The sequence below is a fragment of the Eriocheir sinensis genome, chromosome 11 (genome assembly GCF_024679095.1).
Source record: "Eriocheir sinensis breed Jianghai 21 chromosome 11, ASM2467909v1, whole genome shotgun sequence".
Classification (NCBI taxonomy): Eukaryota; Metazoa; Arthropoda; class Malacostraca; order Decapoda; family Varunidae; genus Eriocheir; species Eriocheir sinensis.
In genome coordinates this window covers 18,242,403-18,247,488 of record NC_066519.1, presented here as the reverse complement: position 1 = coordinate 18,247,488, position 5,086 = coordinate 18,242,403, and the positions used below count along the sequence as shown (strand labels likewise).

General features: G+C 42.9%; 1 long non-coding RNA gene across 4 annotated transcripts in view; it reads left to right on the top strand.

The window, feature by feature from the left end:
• LOC126996974 (uncharacterized) overlaps positions 1-4,295 on the top strand; it is a 156,430-nt gene extending 152,135 nt beyond the window's left edge. For 2 of the 4 annotated variants that reach the window (XR_007751781.1, XR_007751779.1), the window contains exon 3: positions 3,273-3,750. This is a non-coding gene — a long non-coding RNA (uncharacterized LOC126996974). Of the gene's footprint in view, positions 1-3,272; positions 3,770-3,907 lie in introns of those variants that run through there. The other 2 variants (XR_007751780.1, XR_007751782.1) reach the window with 2 other exon arrangements.
• The last annotated feature ends 791 nt before the right edge of the window (positions 4,296-5,086 follow it).

Below are 5,086 nucleotides of genomic sequence, written 5' to 3'. Positions count from 1 at the left end.
AAAGGAAAATAAAGAAGACAAAGAAAGAAAATGAAAAATGAAAAGAGGGAGTAATAAAAAAAGCTAAAGAAGAAAAAAATGAATTCCAAAAAAAAAAAAAAAAAAAACGAGAGAAAATACGAGAAAATATTTTGTGGTGTGGGTTGTTCATTTTTCATATTTGCTTTTTTTTTTTTTTAAGCGTACGAGAATATGAGAACACACACACACACACACACACACACACACACACACACACACACACGGATTGTCCCTCGCAGTATATAAGGGAAGACAAACATTTTTCTTCATTTATTTCCACGAGCGAACGGAGAGCGCAAACATGATTATAGAAAGATAGCCTATTAACTGTTCTCTCTCTCTCTCTCTCTCTCTCTCTCTCTCTCTCTCTCTCTCTCTGTCTCTCTCTCTCTCTCTCTTTCTATTTCCTTTCCTTCCTTTTCTCCCTTCCTTCTCTCCTTCCTTTCAATCACTTCAAACTTTCCTCACACCCTCCCTGTCTCTTCCTCCCTTTCCTCCCTCTCTCCTCCCTACCTCCCTTACGTCTTCCCCTTCCTTTTTTACCCTCCCTGTTTCATTCCATCCCTGTCCACCTCTCCGTCATCTCTCTCCCTTTCTCCCTTCCACTCAGTCACCCATCTCCTCTTTCCCTCCTTGCCTCCCTACCATATCTCCCTTTCTCTCTCCCTTTCCCTCCCTCTCTACTCCCTACCATCACTGACCCTCCCTACCTCTCCTACATCTGTCTCCTCTCTCCCTCTCCCTTTCTCTCTCTCCTCCCTACCATCACTGTCCCTCCTACCTCTCTTCCATTTGTCTCCCCTCTCCCTCTGCTTTCCTCTCCCTTTCCCTCCCTCACCCTATCCTCTCCCTCTCTCCCTTCCTCTCTCTCCCTTCTGTCTCCTTTCTCCATCTCCTCCCTACCATCACTGTCCTCTACCTCCTCCCTCTGTCTCCTCTCCCTCTCCCTTTCCATCCCTTACCCTATACTCTCCCTCTCCCTCCCTCCCTCCCTCCCGTCGCGGTGGTGGAAACGGTTGGTCCAAATTTGACACTAACACGATTTTCCAACCATCGAGAGAGAGAGAGCGAGCATATGAAAGGTAACCACCCGCCCAGTATTGCCGCGACACGATGATTGGTGGCGGGGGAGGAGGAGGAGGAGGAGGAAGGATAGCTGAGGGAACATGTTAGGGGTTTGGTGGTGTAGGGCTGAGGGGAAGGAAGGATGGTGAGGAGGAGGAGGAGGAGGAGGAAGAGGAAGAGGAGGAGGAGGAGGAGGAGGATGTTAGGATTTACAGCAGGGTTCTAAGAGGAGGAAGAGGAAGAGGAGGAGAGAGGAAGCGGAAGAAGAGAAAGAGGAGAAGATAGGAGCAGTGGAGGAGAGAGGAGAAAAGGAGGAGGAGAATGTAAAAATAAGACGAGGAGGAAGAAAAATAAAGAAGAAGGAAGGATAGAAGGAGGAGAATGAGGAAAGAAGGAGGAGGAGGAGGGGAAGGGATATTAGGAGGAGGGATGTTAGACGTTTGGTATCGTGGTGCTGAGGGGTAGAAAGAAGAAGAGGAGGAGGAGGAGGAGGAGGAGGAGGAGGAGGGATGTCAGGTGGTGATGGTGGTGGTTATGTACTGCGTTTAAAAAGGGAGGAAGAAGAAAAAAAGAAAACGGGGAAAAATATTGAGAGGGGTCCTGGTTTGTTTTTTAGGGGGACAGGACCAGATGAAGGTAAATAAAAGGAAAAAGGAGGAAAAGGAGAGGAAAACACGTTGAAAAGAGGAAAAAGTGAACGTGTTGTTTTAGTGAGACAGAAAATGAGGAATATATATGTTTTTAAAGAGGAGACATGGCCGATTGAGAATTAAAAAAGAAAAAAAAACAACGAGCAGAATGGAAAAGGGAAATGACAAGACTACACGAGGATAAAAAAAGAAAGAATGGGAAAAGAGAAAAACAGAAGAGAAGGAGAGAAAAGAGAGAAAAAAGATGAATAGAGAAATATGGTTGATTAGGAAGAGGAAAAGGAAAAATAGGAAGAGGAGGAGGAGGAATAGCAGAAGTTCGGAGGTAAAAAAAAAAAATGAAGTGGAGGATTGGGTTGAGGAGGGAAAGGAAAGGAATGTGAATAGGAGGAGGAGGAGGAGGAGGAGGAGGAGGAGAAATTGAACCAGAAAAGACTATTATTTAATGTGGAAAAGGAGATGAGAAGAGGGTAAAAATAATAAGGAGAAGGAGGAGGAGGAGGAGGAGGAGGAGGAGGAGTAATATAAGTGAGAGGAGGGAGAGTACTTTTGGGGAAGAGATCAGTGAAGGTAAGAGGGAGATTGAGAGGAGGAGGAGGAGGAGGAGGAGAAGGAGAAGGAGGAGAGAGGTCAGTGGCACTTCTGTTTTAAGTGGCAAAAAAAATAAAATAATGGGAAGGAAAAGAAGAAAAAGAAGAAGAAGAAGAAGAAGAAAAGTTTTGACCATCAGTGAATAATTGGCGATGAAAAGGAAGAAAGGAAAAAAAGAAAAGAGGTAAGAGAATGAAAGAAAAATGTCATAAGAAGATAGAGATCAACAAAAGAGGAAGAATAAAGGAGAGGAAGGAAAAAAAGAACATTAAGGAAAAAAAAACAGAAGTGGAGATAGACGAAAGAAAGAAGAGAAAAACCAGGACGTGACGAATGAAGAAGAAGGATGAGTAGGAATATTAGAGATGAAGGAGGGAGTAAAGGAGGAGGAGGAGGAGGAGGAGGAGGAGGATAAGTGGAGGGAGAGATATCGTAGGCATGATTTGGGGAGAGATTATTGAGTAGAGAGAATCCCATAGGAGAGAGAGAGAGAGAGAGAGAGAGAGAGAGAGAGAGAGAGAGAGAGAGAGAGAGAGAGAGAGAGAGAGAGAGAGAGAGATGTGGAGATACTCTTGGTGAACAGAAGTGACTTGACGTTGAAAGAATCTACTGTGTTTCATAATTGGTGATAGGCCTACTGAACTAACACAAGGGGGAGGGGAGGGGGGAGAGATGGGGTGGAACAGACTCTCCAATCTTTTTAGGGGCAGTTAGTAACGGGCTTTTTTTTTCATTATTATTTTTTTTTATTATTTTTTTATTTTTTTTAGTCCTTTATCTGTCTCCTTTGTTGTAAAAAAAAGAGTAAGATATTCTGTTGACGTTTTTAAGAACATGAAATGGACGTGGGAAGGTCGTATGTAATGTATATATTATAATGTACATGTGAGTGCGTGACTGTGTGTCTAAGCATACATTCGTACATAGAACTGATGATAGACAGAGGTATAGTTTATTTGGAAGAGGAAGAAGAAGAGGAGGGTAAAAAAATCGGAAATATAAAATGAAGTATAGGGAGAAATGAATGATTAGGTCGAGTAGGATTTGGAATGGGAATAGGAAGGGAATGACTAATGTAAAATGTTTCAGGTGCTTGGAGGATTCTGAGCATTCCTTCCTCTCTGCCTCATTCGTTTCTTATAATAATAAAAAAATAAAGTCGGTACTACCACATTTATCTTCTAGGGAGAGGAAGAAGAGGAGGAGGATAAGAAATTTGGAAATATAAAATAAAGTATAGGGAGAAATGAATGATTGGGTTGAGTAGGATTAGGAATGGGAATAGGAAGGGAAGGAGTGATAGACTAATGACTAATAGAAAATGTCAGGTGATTGGAGGATTCTGAGCATTCCTTCCTCTCTGCCTCATTCGTTTCTTATAATAATAAAAAAAATAAAGTCGGTATTACCACATTTATCTTCTTGAGCTTATTTGGGAGAGGAAGAAGAGGAGGAGGGTAAGAAATTTGGAATATAAAAAAAAATAGTGTAGGGAGAAATGAATGATTGGGTTGAGTGGGATTAGGATTGGGAATAGGCAGGGAAGGAGTGATAGACTAATGACTAATAGAAAATGTCAGGTGATTGGAGGATTCTGAGCACTCCTTCCTCTTTACCTCATTCGGTTCTTATAATAATAAAAAAATAAAGTTTGTATTGCCACATTTATCATCCAGAAACTGCCGCTCTAGCCAAATGCCTTTCTTGGAAGCTGCCATTACGAAAGCCTCTGTTGGAAGTTACCCTTATAGCTAAATGCCTCATATGGGGAAAGCTTAATTCCCAAAGTCATTTATGGAGATTAAGACAGCAAAAAGCGCTCTAGCCAAATGCCTCTCTTGGAAGATTCCCTTATAGCTAAATGCCTCATATGGGAAAAGCTTAATTCCCAAAGTCATTTATGGAGATTAAGACAGCAAAAAGCGCTCTAGCCAAATGCCTTTCTTGGAAGCTGCCCTTATAGCTAAATGCCTCATATGGGAAAAGCATACACTCAGCGTTAATATATTGATTAAGACAGCAAAGAGTGTTTCAGCCAAATACCTTTCTTGAAGCTTCCTTTATAGGCTAAATGCCCTATAGAAAAGCGTAATACCCAAAGGCACGTATGGAGATTAAGACAGAAAAAACCGCTCTCCTGGAAGCTGCCCTTATAACTAAATGCCTCATATAAAAAAAACATAATACCCCAAAGCACGTACGGAGATCAAGACAGCAAAAGACTCTAGCCAAATGCCTCCTCACACGGCGACAGTGATACGAGCCCGATAGATCCATTCCTGTGGGTGCCGGAACGCCCATAAGCTGACCAGGGACGAGGCGCCGGCATGTGAAGGGCGAGGAATGAGGATCGTGATGGAACAGATTAGACGGGAGCCACTTTTTGTATGGGGGAAGTATATTCATAAAGATGTTGATGTAGCCGACGCCCTTACTCGAAGACACACGTGAAGGGCGAGAAATGGAGACTGAGGTAGTGTTGATTAGACGAGACCCAGGTTTTTGTTTTGTATTATACGTGAAAGCTTGTATGGGGAAAGAGAGAGAGAGAGAGAGAGAGAGAGAGAGAGAGAGAGAGAGAGAGAGAGAGAGAGAGAGAGAGAGAGAGAGAGAGAGAGAGAGAGAGAGAGAGAGAGAGAGAGAGAGAGAGAGAGAGAGAGAGAGAGAGAGAGAGAGAGAGAGAGAGAGAGAGACAGAGAGAGAGAGAGAGAGAGAGAGAGAGAGAGAGAGAGAGAGAGAGAGAGAGAGAGAGAGAGAGA